The sequence below is a fragment of the Petaurus breviceps genome, unplaced genomic scaffold, assembly GCF_028583685.1.
Source record: "Petaurus breviceps papuanus isolate PSGF00001 unplaced genomic scaffold, PetGlider_PUasm1.0 226, whole genome shotgun sequence".
In the NCBI taxonomy this organism is placed as follows: Eukaryota; Metazoa; Chordata; class Mammalia; order Diprotodontia; family Petauridae; genus Petaurus; species Petaurus breviceps.
The window spans coordinates 9,936,190-9,953,803 of NW_027185890.1; the positions used below are offsets into that span (position 1 = coordinate 9,936,190).

At 38.6% G+C, this 17,614-nt stretch overlaps 1 long non-coding RNA gene across 1 annotated transcript in view; it reads left to right on the plus strand.

Moving 5' to 3' along the window:
- The window catches only part of LOC138166872 (uncharacterized), a 22,705-nt gene extending 18,599 nt beyond the window's left edge, over positions 1–4,106 (plus strand). Inside the window, exon 2 of the long non-coding RNA XR_011169759.1 lies at positions 3,867–4,106. This is a non-coding gene — a long non-coding RNA (uncharacterized lncRNA). The remainder of the gene's footprint in view (positions 1–3,866) is intronic.
- Positions 4,107–17,614: the final 13,508 nt, after the last annotated feature.

The following is a 17,614-nucleotide window of genomic DNA, read 5'->3' on the forward strand; positions in this document are numbered from 1 at the left end:
TGTGTGTGTGTGTGTGTGTGTGTGTGTGTGTGTGTGTGTGTGTGTGTTTCCTTTCTCCTTTGGAAGACTTGCATGTGGTAAGATCACCCCTGTGGGCAACAGACATTCTCATCTTTTAAGCAGGGATTTTGTAGGGATAAGGAATTTTTCCTAAGGAATGACAGGAGAAAAAGCTTAAGTGAAAGTGTCTACCCTTTTTAAGAATATGCTCACTTAAGTGCATTTTTTAATGACAAAGTTTTACCAGGGTAGGATAAACAAATAAAGGGACTTGGGCTGGTGTTATAGACCCTTCACAGCCGGTTTCTCATCTTTTTGTTGCTGTCATTACAACTGAAGATTAAAATGAACATAAGTCATTTATAAGAAGAAAGAGATTAGTAGTTTGAAGTACCATGTATTTCAAGACAGAAGGGACCTTAGAAGTTATCTAGTCCAATCCCCTCATTTTACAGATGAAGAAATTGAGGCCCAGAGAGGTTAAGTAATTTGCCCGATGGCAGTCAAACAGTAGGTAGAAGAGCAGAGATCTGAGACCAGGCCACTTGAATTAGTCAGGTAATTCCCTGCCCCTCCCCCCCAACTTCCAGGAACTTAATTTGGTTCTTTTTTAAGGTGAACATTTATTGGATCACAAAGAACATTTTTATTAATCAAATATAAACTTACATTAAACTTTTAAAAAATTAATGACTAAAATTTACCCCAAAATATTAACTCTTCAAAGGGGACACAAAATATCCACTTTTGGGGAGAGATTTGAGTCTGCCTGCGCACACCCTGTACCCACATTTATGCTATCTGTGTGATCTTAGACAAATTATTTACCTTCTCTGGGCCTTTGTTTTCCATAAATCTGTAAAATTAGAGAATTGGATTAGATGACCTCCAACTTCCCTTTCAGCTTTAATATATGACCTTATAATTAATTGCCCTGCAGTGGCCTCTAGATTCTCTGTAGAAGCATCCAGGCATCAGGAAGACCTCAGATACTGAGCCTCAGATACTTACCAGCTGTGTGACTTTGGACCAAGTCATTTACCCTGCCTCAGTTTCCTCATCTGTAAAATGGAGATAGTAATAGCATCTACACATGAAGTTGTTGTGAGGGTCAAATGAGATAATATTTAAATACTTTGCAAACCTTAAAGGATTATATAAATTTTATTTGCATAATATTACATAATAATGTTATTATTATTACTCTGCTATTCTGTGAGAACAAAATGACAGAACATGTAAGAGAAAGGGTAAGGAGAAAATGTAAATGCAAGCATTTCTGAGGTAAGGATGAGAACCATTGCTGGGCCAGGGAAGCCAGTCTCCTACCCTCTCCACTAAGGACTCCTCCTTGGCTTTGGACCCATGCACATGTGAACTAGACTCAAATCTGGAGGAGCCAGCTCTTTATAGAAAAGTGTCACGCCCTTTTTTTTCTCATTATCCCTGGTTCTTAATGCTTCCACTCCAGTGTCCCAGGACTTCCCCTCTGCACTCCAGGGTGATAAATTGTCTTCAGATGATCCCCACCCCTCTCTGAATCTGAGTTTAGTCTTTTAACAGCTTGGTATGGAGAAACTTTACATCAATTTATTAACTTGCATGCTCCTTAAATGCACAAGTACACACTATTTTTCTGCAAAACTTTGCATCTTTATATAAGGTCTTGATATTTTGGGGGGCATTGTGACATGATTTCCTTCTGTCAGACCCCTTCTAAGCTGAAGCTGGTGAGTTTCTTTTGGCTTCTTTCTCCAACAAGAGATGTACTAGTTGTGAGTATTTGCATCCTTTCCATCTCCTGAGACTCCAAAGCCCAAGGGAGTTACATGATCAGCCCTGTGCTTTAGGAGTCTCATGTTAGTGGCTGTGCAGAGGATGGATTAGAAAGTGGAGAAACTTGAGGCAAGGAGACCAATTAAGAGACTGTAGTAATTGAGAGGCAAGGAGGAACTGAACCAGGACAATTTCTGTTGAGTAGAGACAAAGCACCAGATTTGAGAGATGTTATGAGAAAGAAGCAACAAAATTTGTCAGTTGGATCTCTGGGGTGAGTGAGAGTGAAGAAACAAGAAATGACACAGGATAAGTTTGGAAGAATGGTGGGTTTGGGGGGAAATCTTCTAAGTTGTTTTAAACACATTGAGTTAGAAATGCCCTTGAGACATCTAGTTGAAAACATTCAATAGGCAGTTTGTGATGTGAGACATGCTCAAGAGATGCTAGGGCTAAATATATGGATCTGAGAATCAACATCCAGGTAATGGATAAACTATAATAATTACATAACATATAATTATATATTATGGTTATGGTAATATAAAATATATAACTACAAAATTACTTATTGATAATTGCGCCTATAGGTAATAAGATCACCAAGTGAGAGAGTATAGAGAAAAAAAGAGATGAGGACCGGCACAGAGCCTAAGGTGATACCCAGTTAGTAGGCATTAAATGGATGAAGAATCAGCAGAAGATACATTAATGTAAAAAAAATCTGGAGAGGAGAGAATCAGGGAAGAGAAGGTGGCCGGCCAATAGTATCAAATGCTGTATGACAAGAGAGGTCAAGCAGGATGAAAACTGAGAAAAGGCTATTAATTTTGACAGTTAGATCATTGGCAGTATTGAATGGAACACCTTCAGTTGAGTGATAAACTTGGAAGTTAACACTGAGTGTTATTTTTTTTCCCTAAGGGATTTAGCTAGGAAAAGAAGGAAAGATAGAAGACAATAGTTAGCAGGGCTGGTAGGATCTAGTTAGTGTTTGTTTTAAGGGCATGGAGACTTGGGCATGTTGGTAGGAAGGAGTATGTAGGGAGAAACTGCATCTGAAAGAAACAAAGAGAATAATAATAGAGGCAATCTGCTAGAGAGGACAGAAGGGGATGGGGTCAAGAGGATCAAGAGTAGAGTAGTCACATCTTTATCAGAATCTAAAGTAAAGGGGGAAATGATGGAAGATAAAGACTAAGTGTTTTGAGATGAATAGGATAAATTGTGAGATGAGAAGAAAGGAAGAAGAGGGAATGCCAGTCAAATAGTCTTGATTTCTTTAGTAAAGCATTGTATCTTTTTCGTTTTTACACAATATCACCTATCAAGCCCAGAAGAGAAGTTAAGTGTATCAGCAACCATTATTAGGACACACAAATGTTGACTGAGGAATTAGGAGATTTTGCATTAAACCTATTAATTCTGATAGATTGAAATAATCCCAACCCAAATGTTTAGCAGCAGCCAAGAAACCTGTATTTTCAGTTTTAAAAAAATTTAGAGATGCCCACCTAAAAATGCAAAGAAGAGATTTTTGTTCATCTTTTTTTTTTCAGTCAGTCAACTGGCATTTACAGAACACCTGCAATGAGGTCTATTGGTTACCCTCCAAGTGCTGGAGATACAAAGAAAGGCAAAAATTAACCAATGCTCTCAAGAAACTCACTTGTCCTATCACCACTGATCATGCTTTGCCAAACCCCAACCCTAGACTACTCCCACCATGCACCTCTTCCAATGTTATTCATGTACTGCTAAAAAGAGTGAGAAGTCTTGTAACCATATCAACTGTATCCACCACAAATTTAAGTTGTTTAATCTCAAATAGGCCTTCATAGCAGCCATTCACTTTTCTTCAATTGATTTCTTGTGCCATTGCACACAGAGGTTGTTCTGAACCTTCTCTTTTCTCCTCAAGCCTCCAACAGTTTCCATTCCCAGACTGTTTCAGAGAGGCCCTAACTTCAAACTTTGCTGTTGTCCATCCTTCATTTTCAAAGAGGACCAAGGATGTCTTGCCTTGCATGTGAAGTGGATTTAAGTGAGGTAGAGTTGCACAAAGTCATCAGTTTCACTCTTTCTTCTAGAGTCATCAAGGTTCAGTGGCAAGACAAAGTCAAGATGACCAGCAATGGCTTTGGGATACAGAGGATGATGTTGGTGTCTTCCATGTCTGAATACTGATCTCAGCAACTTCAACACCAATTCCCTAGCCCTCACAATGCTTTGATATGACTTTGTCTTAGCTATGCTTTTCTTTCTTGATTTTTGAAAGAATATACCAGAAGAATGAGAATATTTATTAGAAATAAAATGTGATTAGGTGATCTCTTCATCTTATTTACTTGTTTGTTTTGTGAGAAGGTATTTTTCTCTACTAATGGTAATTTGTATTTCTCTAGTTTTCTCCTTTAGGAAAGGGATAATCCTACAGCATTCCAAAAACATTACAGGAATCTGTACACAGGAATTCCAGTGTTTTGTCTTTAACCTTGTGCAAGTTTTGAGCTATGTAACAGTAGAATTGTCTCAGTTGTGACAAAACTTTGAAAGCTGCTTTCACTATATCTACTAAGAGGTTGCATGTAAGTTGACTTATTAACACAGGCTTAGTACCTTATCAGTCATCATAGCCTATGCTTATAAGGTAGAAGAGAGGTCTGCTAGCCTAGCATTTTGGAGAAGATAGCATTTTTATATTTGTTTGGTGAGCCATCTTCTTTAAATTTTGATTGAAAACTAGTATTGAAAATCTACTAAACTAAATTCTACTAAATTTCTATTAAACTATTCTACTAAAATCTACTAAACTAAAATTTGAAATTTGTACATAACAAATAAGCCAACAACCAAAAATAAAAACTCAGAAATACTGCCTATATGTATGTCAGTTATGGGAATATAGTTGTGTGGCAAAGACAGGGATTTTTATAAAAATTTAACAGGAAATGAATTTAAGGGCAGCTAAGTAGTACAGTGGAGAGAGCACTGGGCTTGGAAGCAGGATGACTTATCTTTCTGAGTTCAAATGCAACCTCAGACACTTACTGGCTGTGTGACCCTGGGCAAATCACTTAACCCTGTTTGCCTCAGTTCCTCATCTGTAAAATGATCTGGAAAAGGAAATGGCAAACCACTCCAGTATCCTTGTCAAAAAAATCCCCACCCCACCCCAAAAAAAGCCTGACTGAAATGACTGACCAACAACAACAAATTAATTTAAAGGCAAATAAAGTTGATAGTATTGATTTTCAATATTAATTTTGTGTTAGCTAATTGGCACAGTAGATAAAGTGCCAACCATGGAGTCAGGAGGATCTGAGTTCAAATCTAGCCTCAGACAGTTATTAGTTGTGTGACCTTGGGCAAGTCACTTATCCTTGTTTGACACAGTTCCTCATCTGTAAAATGAGCTGTAAAAGAAAATTATAAACCACTCTAGTATCCTTGCCAAGAAAATCCTAAATGTGGTCCCAAAGAATTGGACACAATTGAAAAATGAATGAATGACAACAACAAAAACAACTCAGAAATTTGTGAGGCACCATGTTAGGCTCTGGGGATACAAAGACAAAATAAAATTCCCTCCAACCTAAAGGAGCTTATATTTTACTGTACATAGAGACATAAATACAAAATAATTTTGTGTAGAGGCAACATAATGTAATAGGGCTAAAAATTACTTTAAAAAAAAACTAAAAATTAGTTTTCGGAAGGCCTGAAATCAATTTCTCTATCAAATGCTTATTATTTGGTTGATTCTGAGTAATCTGTGTGCCTCATTTTTCTCATTTGTAAAATGAGGGGATTAGATAGAAAGGCCTCTAAGATCTCTTTTGGCACTACACCCAAAATTCTATAGATAAAAGGCATTTTTCAGGGGCCAGAGAGCACTAACTGGTGAGAGAAGATCAGGGAGGACCCCCAGGAGGAGGTGGTACTTCCCCTAAAGGGAGCTGAGTATTCTAAGAGGCAGGGGTGAGGAGGGAGAACATTCCACAAATGGGGCATATGTCATTTATGTGTTCTTATGCCACAGCAGAGTTAAATCATTTTTCCTAATGAGCATATTATTAGCTCAAACGATAAAAAGAATATTCCATCTGTATTAAAGACAGTCAAAGTCAAAAGTCTGTTTGATTGTTTCTCCAGAAATTCTGTTAAAAATGGACCCAAATAGTCTGAGAACAGAGTTCTATATTTTTAGTCTTAGGACATTGGATATCGGATAAGAATTTCTAAATGACGCCAAGGCTTTTGGTCCTAATCCCTCTATTGCCACTAGCTTTCAGTGAAGTGATTGTTAGTTTATTTTATGTCTCAGGACTCTGCTGTAAGGAATGCAGAGAATTAGCCCTTTATAGGTTTTAGGTGATAGAGGGGGCTGGGAGGGCTGTTGGTTAGTACATACTGTTTTGTCATGCTCTTAGTATACCTCTTAAACTAACCATAGACTTGGAGAGCTAGAAAACACTTTGGAGGTTCCTGAGCCCAACCTTCTCATTTCCCAGATGAGAAAATGAAGTCAGGAAAAAGTGATAGCATCTTATTCAATATATATTGAATAACTTAGTAGAGACTTGAAACTAGACTTTTACAAATAGAGGGTCTCTACTGATTTTATCATCCTACTACCCTCTGGTACCTAAAAATGCAATTCTAAATTATTAAATACTTGTACTTGAAATTTTCTGTACAGAAAACCCTCAGAGAAGGGTGGGAGTCCTCTAAAGATAATTCATTAATCAAGGGAAGGCCTTGGAACTAATGGGCAAGTAACTAAACCTCCCTGTGCCGCCAGAAATGTGGTGTTATGTATGCAATATCATTCACCTTAGACTATAACCTCCTTGAGGGTAGGAAATGTTTCATTCTTTGTAACTGCATCCCCAATTTGCACAATGCCTGGTGTAGCATAGGCATTTAAGATACTTATTGATATACATGTTAATCCCTGAATGTTTTGAGTTATGCTTCTATTTTATTGTTTGTTGTTGATTAATTGATGTGGGACTCTTGCAACAGCCTCATTTGCAGAGTTTGGTACTGTGCATCCCTCCAACACTGGTCAGAACTGGCAACAGCCAATAGCTAGTTGACTTCCCATAGCAATATCAAAACCTAGTAGTTTCACTGACCTCAGCAACTGCAGCACCAGTTCCTTAGTCCTCTCCCCAAATGGTTTGCTCTTCAGTTTGCTTTTACTTAAGAGTTTCTCTAGATATAGGTGGGGATCATGAGATCATATATTTAGAGCTGAAATAAACATTAGAGGTCATTGAGTCCAACTCCATTTTACAGATAAGGAAACTGAGGCACAGAGAGGTTTAGTTACTTGCCCATTGGTTCCAAGGTTTTCCCTTGATTAATGAATTATCTCTAGAGGACCCCCACCCTTCTCTGAGGCTTTTCTGTACACAGGTGAGTTGCCTAGTCTTTTAACAGCTTGGTGTGGAGAAACTTTCCTTCAGTTTACTAACTTGTTTGCTCCTTATATGCACAAGTACACAAGATCTTCCAGCAAAACTTTGTGTCCTTATATAAGATCTTGACAATGAATTTTGGCGTTGTGCCATGGTTTCCTTCTGTCAGAGTCCTTCTGAACTGAAGCTGGTAAGTTTCTTTTGGCTTCTTTCTCTACCAAGAGATGTACTGGTTATGAGAATTTGCATCTTTTCCATCTCCGGAGACCCCAAAGCCCAACTCAATATGTCAGCATGACTCTCACTCTCAACAGGTCTGATGAAAGCCTGTGGCACCATTTCTGAGGGAGGAAGGAGGAAAAGAAACAAGCATCTATTAAATGCCTATGCGCCAAGCACTGCGCTAAGCACCACACAAATATCACCTCCTTTGACCCTCCCAACAGCACCGGGAGAGAGGCGCTATTTTACAGCTGAGGGAACAGAGGAGGACAGGGGATAGCACAGCTAGAAAGTGTCTGAGGCTGAAGTTGAGCTCAGCCTTTCCTTCTTCCATGAAGAAGGCATTCAGGTAGTGCTTGGTTTGTGAGGTCTGCCATCCTTGATAAAGGAATCTCCCAAATTGTAACCAGATCATGCAGAAGTCAGTGAAGTGGACTCTGTGTGTTGCTCCTTAGATGAGGATATCCCTCATCCTATTTGTTCAGTGAAAACATACCTGTCCTTTTACAGAGCGTTGTTGTTGTTCATCCTTCTTTCTTGAAGAGCCCTAATCATAGCAGGTGATGTCTTGACTTGCAAATGAACTGGAAGTGAGACAGGCCTATGCAAAGTCACCAGCTTCACTCTCTCCAGAGACATCAGAGTCCAGGGGCGAGACATAGGTCAGGATGACTGGTGAAGGTCTCCTCTTACAGAGCTGATGCCTCAATCAAGGTTTGGACCATTCCTTTGCTACTAGAGAGGCACTAAAGTCAAAGCTCTTAGGCTCTATTTTTGAATGTGAAGAGTCAATGTTATGATATTCACTGTGGACTATTGCCAAGGTGACACCTCTTACTGTGTTTTAGGAATTTTTGAATGATCAAATGGGTCTGGTAATTCATGGTGATTTCTCCAGGCATGACCTTGATCTTTGTTACTTTGCTATCTTTCATATTTTTTACCTCTCTTTCCAATATTTTTCAACACTGACCTATTATACTGTTGTCAGTCTTAATATCAGGAAATCCCTATGCATCTCCTTGCCCATAATTCAAAAACAACTTCATTTCAACCAATTAAGCCTCCATTTTAAGAGAGAATTCCATGATGATAGCATTCAGCACACCAACAATGCTAGCATGAGCACTACAAACATGATATTACATAGCAATAACTCAATAAAGTTGTATGTTACTAATACATATAAAGTGATATGCGAATTGGTGACAATACAACAGAAATGCATGTGTAAGATCATGTGGAATGGTTTTGATAACTGCATTCATGCATCAACAATTAATATATAGCCTACAACATCTGCTAGTTCAGTGTTTTAGACATAAGCTTAACAAAATCATCAAAATATGCTGAGTGCATAGGCTAGGAACAATATCTTCCCTATTCAGGCAGGGCTAATTTTCCCCTAAAAGGTGATGAAACTGTTCTTTAGACTTCATTGGTCTAAAGGACTCAGACTTAAATCACTGATATAGTTTCCTGGTCACCTAAACCAAGAGGTATAAGTCCCCTGGAAGACATAAGAAACTTGTCAAAGGTATATGGGAAATATCTAGTAAATAACTGCATTAGCCTATGAAAATATCCAAAATAGTAGTGATTATGAAAGAAATACAGTGAACGTGTACCAAATAATGTTTTCTATATGAAAAATTAATCTATTTTATTTCTTGTATGGATATACATAATAAATTCTCAAATTTATTTCCATTCATATTGAATAAGGGATAAGGTTTGAACTGAATAAAGTTTGAATTTATGTTGAATAAGGATTGCTGAAAGCTAAGGTTGTTTGGGGAATGCAAAAGTTTGGAAACCTTGTTCTAAGTACAAAAGACAAGAGAGTAGATTGAGTTTCCTCAGGCCTGCTGATGAGGCATGCCATGGGGGCCAATGTGGAAACAAAGGGGAGCTGCACTTAACTGACTCCAAATTCAGTGTTAAAGGTTCTGAATGGGTTGAAGATTGTATTATACTTAAATGTAGGAGGTGGGATATGGCTAGTTTAAGCAGTGATTGAGAAAATGAGTGAGATTTAATATTGTCACCTAAACTATTTATTTCTCCAACTCTTTACTTGTACATCTTATTAAATATAATATTCTTGGAGTGTTATGCTTAAATAATTTTTTAACAAAGTTATTTCATAATTGAAGTATGATTGAGTGGAAAATTGTGCAGTTTTCTTTGACTCAGTCAATCAATCAAAAAGCATTTACTAAAAGCTTCCTAGGTGCCAGGCACCATGCTTAGCCATAGAATACAAAGAGAAAAGGTAAATAGTTCCTGGTCTAAGTCCTTATTTAATGCTTAGTTCAGAACAATAACAGCAGCGTCATCATCATTAAGGGACCACTAGCCACTTCTCGGCAACTTATTCTCCTTTTAGACAAAGTAACTGGGCTAAAATAAAGTTTCTGATGTCCTTATCTTGCACAACCAAATCTGTGGAGGGACAAGAAATATTGCAGCTTTACCTGACCATTTATAACACATCACACAGTCTTAAATTCATTACATTTTATAAGGATTATGATAATTTATAATTTTTTATAATGTGTACTGGAATCTATTCATCACCATCAAAGTACAGATGGGAACATTTTCCATAGTATATGTCATGAAACCAGTTTAAAATTTCTATTCAAAAACTTTAAACTTTGTTCAAACTTCACTGTATCATGTAAGGGATCGAAGTTTTTTAAGAAAACTTTTTTTTGGGGGGGTGGCTAGGTGGCGCAGTGAATAGAGCACCAGCCTTGGAGTCATGAGGACCCTGAGTTCAAATCCAGCCTCAGACACCTGACATACTTACTAGCTGAGTGACTTTGGGCAAGTAACTTAATCCCAACTGCCCTCCAAAAAGAAACAAAACAAAACAAAACAAAACTTTTTTTTAGAAGAAAAAAGTTTTAGTCCATCCACTAGAATGTGACTAAGAGAAATCAAATTACATTTTCCTCCAAGTTTTGTATGTAAAACACTTTAACTGTTTCCTAGATAACAAGCATTTGATGTTATGTGCCAGGTATTATAATAAGCACTGGGGATAAAAATACAAACAAAAATAAAAAGAGTTCTGCCCTCAAGGAGCTTACATTCTAATGGGGGAAGATGACACATAAAGAAGGAGGGGTACCTGTAGGAGGAGAGAATGATGATCAAGTACAGGAATAACAGCCGAGCCCAGAGGGCAATGATCATGTTTGGCCTGGGCTCCTCACCAAAATGGAAGCCGTGGGAGGAACTCACCATTGAGAGAATGGAGCCACAGGACTAGAGGAATGTTCCAGGGTGAGAAGGCCCCAGGCACCATGAGAAATTCCATGATGAGAAGACAGCTGATGCATGGAAGTAAAGTATGAGAATTACAAGCAGAGATGGGAAGGCAAAGAAGTTGACCAACTCTTAGACTACGATCTAATAGAAAGGAAAGAGGGAACTGAAAGTGAGTCCTCAAATAAATGAAAACTCAAAAGCAACTGTCAAAGCAGCCTCCTGAATTTGGAAGGAACTTAGTCATTGGATTTTCCATACTTCCAAAATTTAAATATTTCCAACATGACTGGTGCTCATCAGAGCTGAAGACTGCTAAGTAAGGTGCATGCCTAAGTGGTTCTTCAGCAAAGGACAAGAGTCTGTAGAGGTTAAAAAATAGAAGCATTGAAAAAAAAAGCTTTCTGATACACAATAAACATTTCCCACTCTAGAAAGAGTACAAAGCTCAAATGCCTTAGCTGTATAGGAAGAGGCCAATAAGACCATGAACCTAACTCCAAGGCATAGACTGCATTCCCACAGTTGTCCCTAACCACTTATCTACAGAAAGTTCCTGAAGAAATGTGGGAGGTAAAAGAAAATACTGATCACACACTAAAGGAATTTGGAGGGAAGAAGGCTTTTGAGCAGAAAGAATTTAAATTAAAGGAGAGGCAAATATTTTCCCAGTTTTTGTTGGGAAGTGATTAACAATCCCAGATCTGAGGCTCTAGGGTAGTTTAAGGGAAGAAAATTCTGATGATCCTAAGCTAAGGGTCATTGCTGTAGCTGAAACAGTTGTTGTAGCACGCCAGCTAAGGACAGTACAGCATCCCCTCAACCCAGCCAGTAGCTGAAGAGGCAAAAGAATGCAGTTGCTCATCAGAGAGAGAATCCAGAAGACTAGTGGACTAACCCTCTAGCAGACACTCTGTGCCTCACCAGTCCTCTGTGTGTGTACGTGTGTGTGTGTGTGGAGGGGTAGCCACTTTTTGTGACCTGCCCAAAGTGGCCTGCTCAGTTCATCCTAGCAATTATGGAGCCAGATGAAGAGCTGGTACAGCCATGGATTGAGTGACCTTCCAGACCAATCAATCAACACCATACTCAAGGAGGAAAAAGCCCAGCTGAGCTACCAGAAACACCCAACTGAACAGCCAACTGACTCATAGCAAACTTAGGGAACATCCTTGGAACCAAGAAAGGACATCAATACCCTCCTATTTCCACAGTTATAAATTGCCTTGGACATCTATGTTCCCCACACATCTGCCTCACTATCATTGTACTTTGAGTTCCTACCCTCACTTTCCCTCTCCTGGATCCCGGTTCTATTTATATTGTGAGAAAGGGTGCCTCTGATGTTGAGGGAAATGATTCGTAATGACCTCTGGCTATTTTATTTCAGTAAATGCTTTTGTTAAAGATCAGGGTCCACTGGCTGATTGTAAAGGAGAAACACAACCATAGAGACTTGAGACCTTGTGTTTGGGAGATTAGTCACCTACCCAGATACCTCTGGATTACTGGGAGTAGCAACAACCATGCCTCTGAGATCCAACTAGGCAGTAACAGTGTGAGATGGGTGAGTAAAGTCGGAGGGGGCATTACCCTAGAAAAACAACTGAAAATGTAGTCCTACTTATCATTGGAGCAACTAAAGGGATCTTAATAGAAAGGATAGAGACACTAAAAGCTGAGGAGGCCATTTAGAAATGTTTTTAAAGTTATTCATCTAAAGCCTCTCTCAGGCTAGTGTGTATCATGCAAATTTTGGAGAGGTATTGATTCCATATCAAACTAAGATTCATAATAAGTGGTAAAAGGAAAATTAAGGATTTGTGATAAGGGTATAAGTTTGTATTATAGATATTATTTCTTTAAAAACTCTCTCTAAACTATCACCTCTAAAAATGCTTAATGCATTTATTAAAAGTTAAACAGTTATATTTCTAATGTAATGAGGCCTGCTCCTTAGAACAAACACAGTATGCTTTGCCTAGTGCCAATATACTTAGAGCCTTGGTGAGCTTGCTGTTGGACATGATGAAGGGCTTTTCCTTCCCCATTTCAGAACATTTTAGTTATCTTGTGATTGTTGTCTGGTGAAAAAAAGCCCTCTTCATTGGCTGCTAAGCCAGAAGAAAGTACATACAAAAAGTGCAAAGGAGCAAATTCTGTTTCTTTTCTGGCAGCTTTAGAGTAAGGAGGAGGAGGTATTGCATGCCTCCACGGGGGCATTTATGTGGCAAGGGTGGTAAGTAGAAGGAATAGCCCTCCATGGCTGTCCCCACCTGGCCCCTATGTGTCTGGGAACATGTGGCATCTCTGTTCCTTCCACGCCTGCTGTACTTTTTCTTCCCTGATCTTAGGTGAATGCATTTCAACAATGGAACACACCAGGTTATGACCAGGTTACAAAGGCCTTTGAAAAGTCAATAGAACCACCAAAAGTCCCATCAGCAATGATGGCTAGTAGTAGTAGTTCCCAAGTCCAGTGAGTGACCAGTCCTGAGGAGCAAGTTGCTTCACTCAGCAAAGCTTGGCAGCTGAGATTCTGTGTCCTGAAGGAGAGGGAGTGATTCATCCATTGTCTATACCACACCCCAGAATAAATTTAGGGAGGACTCTTTAAAGGGAAGAAAGGATTTCCAATCCAGAAAGCACCCACTGCTCTAGTGGGGGTTAATGTATTGCAGACACTACTTTAGATTTGAGTCCACTCTCCCCAGGGGCTATGTGGGAGCATAAAGGGGAGCATAGACTTCCCAGCTTAGGTGGATTTTTTTTGTATTTGTGTCCTTGTTTTCTTTCTCAATAAATATATACCTTTGTAAATATTAATTGATTTTAACTGATCAAATGGCATGGGAGTAGGGGAAGGCAGGGCTCCTAAATAATAACCCTACAACCCTCAGGGTAGCCCTTAGAACCCTGAACAGAGCAGTACCAGATCCTACTAATCTGACTACGGATTTAGAGAGTAAGCCAAGAGCCTATGTGCTACATTAATTTGTTTTAAAGGTGTAGAATATTTGTTTATCTGGTGGGACTTGAGCAGAGAATTCCCATAAGCATTTCAGCCTAACATGCCACATAAGTATGGGCAACTCATTTCACCTCTTTGACCACTTGGCTTCCTCATTTGTAAAATGGGGCAGGTGGACTAGATGGACCGTGAGGTCTCTTCTATCCCTATCATTTTATGATTCTATGGTATAATTTTCCCCCTGTAATATGCCTTTTTCTTTGGGGCACATGGCTATAGCATACTATTTCCACTTAGTGGCAGTATACCTAAATTGTAACATCAATTTTTTGAGAGGCATGGAACCTAGCCCTTTGGAATAATAATAACAGCTGACATATACAGTCTGTTACAGCTTTTAAGTATCTTTATCTACATTTTGAATTTGATTCTTTAAGAAATATAATAAAGTAAATAGTGCAATCGCTATTAACCCATGTTTGATGAAAAAGCATTACTTGTTCAAGGTTATCCACATAATAAGTGGGGCAATCAAGACCAAAATCTGGATCTCCTGACTACAACTCCAGTGTTCTTTCTATGACACCACACTACTTTTCAGGTTGAAGGGGCAAGACCAAACTTGTGAAGTGAGAGTAAGTAGAGCATTATATGCATTGAATGGAAGTATAGTCTTAGTGAATAGAAACTAGGTCTGGGAGTTGACAGGAAACCTTTGGTCTAGTTCTGTTTCCTTCTACAAGTCTCTTGGTTTTGTTTTTTATTTTTTTTAACTTGCTGATTCTAAAATAGAGATTCATGGTCTTTCCATGATGGGTTAACTATTAAGGACTTTTGTAAGTCTGCCATTTACAGAATGGACCACTAGCTGCACATCTCAAGAAAGGGTCCTGGAAAACTCTCACTTTTGTAGGACCTCACCTACTCTCAGAGGGGCAACGAGGTGGTGCAGTGGTTAGAGTTCTGGGCTTGGAGACAGGAATACCTGAGTTCAAATCTGGCCTCACATACTTACTAGCAGTGTAACTCTGGGCAAATCACTTAATCCTGTTTTCAGTTTCCTCATCTATGAGCTGGAGAAGGAAATAGCAAACCACTCCAGTATCTTTGCCAAAAAAACCCAAAATGGGATCAAGAAGAGTCAGGCACATCTGAAAGGTATCTAAACAACACCACCTGCTCTCAGAATTCTCAATATCTCTGTCATTTTCCCTGGTAGATATTTAACTCCTTGTTTCTTAGCTGATACTCTCTCCTCTCTTCATTCTGAATAACAGCATTCATCAAGCCTCTGAATCATGGACTTAACATGAGGAAATTCTGTCAGGGGGTATCTGAATCTCGAGGACAGTCCTTTCATAGCTGTAAAGAAGGTATTAATAATTCACTCAGAATAAGCCATATAAATTGGTATACTTACAAAAAGATCTTCTAAGCTCATCTATTTGTTCCTTTTAACATTTTATTCAAAGGTGCTGATTAAAGGAAATTCCCCACATCCTGCATTTTGAACATGTGTAAACAAGTATAGGATTTAAGCATATGGCCACTCAAGTCATTCAGACTTCATGTCTGGATTCTTTTTTTTTCATTGTAATCTTAAATGACAAAATAGAGTTATACTTCATTTATGCCAAAGTCCACTTATTCAGTAACCTCAGTTATATGGAGCAGAGCTGTGAATCAGGAAGAAGCAAAAAAGTCTCTGAAAAACCTAAATGATTGTCACCAATTCACTGAAAGTCTTAAATTGTGCTCTGGTTCCATTAAGGCTCACTCATAGCCTAGTTACTGCAGACAGAAATCAATTTCTTATCTGCTTTCTCAGTCAACAGTAAATTAGAAAATTCACATCAGAACAGTTGCTTTTTTAAGTATAAAAAAAGGACAGCAGTCTGGGGTCTTTTAATGAAAGAGGAAATATCCCTAATGCAATGTAATCACCTTCAAAAATATCCCTGTATTATAATACATATAACAAATGATATTCACAATCTTCATCTTTAGTAATCAAGAAAAGGTAAATTTATTTGTAATAGAATAATAAAATTAGCTCACATTTATATAGTGCTTTAGAGTCTGCAAAGCATTTTACATACATTATCTCATATGATGCTCATACTAACCCTATGAGGTAGGTACTATTATTTTCTCCATTTTGCAGAGGAAGAAGCTGAAGCTTAGAAGGGTTATATGACTTGCCCAAAGTCAAAGAGGCAAAATTTGAATCCAGCTTTTCCTAAATCCAAGTGTAGTACTCTAATCAACATGCTATACTACCTGCTTCAGGGCAGAGAATTATAAAATGTATTTTAGGAACGTTTTCATTAAAAAAATTAATTCTAATCAGATGATTAGCATTTATCAAGTGTATACTATGTAGCAGATATGGGGCAACTAGGTAGCTCAGTGGATAGAGCACTAGGCCTGGAGTCAGGAAGGCCTGAGTTCAAATCCAGCCTCAGATACTTACTAGCTGTGTGACCCTGGGCAAGTCACTTAACCTCTTTTTGCCTTAATCCACTGGAGAAGGAAATGGCAAACCATTCCAATATCTTTGCCAAGAAAGCCCCGTGGACATTATTGTCATGCTATAATCCGCAGGGTCACAAAGACTTTGACATGACTGGACCACAAATGTAGCAGTCATTGTGCCAATTGTTGAAGACAGAAAGAATGGTAGTCCTGTCCCTGCCCTCATAGAGTTCACATTCTCCAGGGAGACAACACACAAACAATTCTGTACGTCATAGTCACCCACACACATAGATGGAAGGTCGTATCAGAAGGACAACACCAGCCATGGGGGAGACTGCTTTGTGCCTCTTGCACAATGTGGGGTCTAAGCTGAGTCTTGAAGGAAGCATGAGATGCCAAGAGGCAGAAGACTCCAGGTAGAGAAGGTACAAACTCATGGAGTTGAGATGCCATCTTGGAGGAATGGCAAGTAAGCCAATGTAGGTGGGTCACAGAGCACCTGGAGGGAAGTAAGGGTCAATTTGTGAAGGGCTTTACATGTCAAACAATTTTAAATGTTTGGTGTCTAAAAGTTTGGTCCACACTTCTGTTGTCTAGAAAAGTCATTGACGTGGAGCATTGAATCTCTCAATGATGCTGAACAAAAATACATTGTTATTTGTAAATATCTCAGAGTATTATTTTCTGAGCTGAAGATCTGAAATGTGCAGTGGATAAGTGTATAAACCTTTGGAAACAAATTGTCTACAGGTTTTACTTGTCAGTAGAACAAATATGCTATATCTCTAAACACAATACATTTTTGGTTGGGTTTTTAATAGCACTGAATGTGACTACTTTTCTTCTGTCTCCTGTACGTCACTTATGAGGTTGTACATGTTCTTATATCGTCTACAGAGAAACTAAGGACAAACCTCAAGAATTTGCTATGATGCTTTTCTGTATAGTCAGGGGTTATGGAGCCAGCTTGAAAAAGCTTGTGGGAGTCAATTGTTCCATTTTTAGTGTGAATGTTTATACCTCAGAAATCAGCAAACTTATGAGTCAGAACCTGATGTATTATTTTGTTGATTTTCTAGACTTAAGCAAGTAATGGAGAAAAATTTAATAATGCAGATTAAACTTGAAAATGTATTGTGGGCTCACTTTGGTGGGGGGGAAGCTGGTTGTTAAACATTTACTAGAATATCTGTGTACAGTCCTCAGAATGATACAGGAAAGTGTCGGATTTGGGAACCAAATGGTAACAAAGGAAAATCAGTCCCAGGAATAAGTCAAGGAACAGTGTAGAATAGGTTAATTTCCTTCCATGTTTGAGAATGGGTGCTCCCTGGCACAGGGGGGAAAGTTTTAGAAGCTTTCATTTCCTGTGTGTTGAAATGCACAAAATTTTCTTTGGCTTTTGGGGCCCATGTAGATAAAGAACAATAGACAAGTGGTATTTTGACAGATGGGGGGAGGTTGC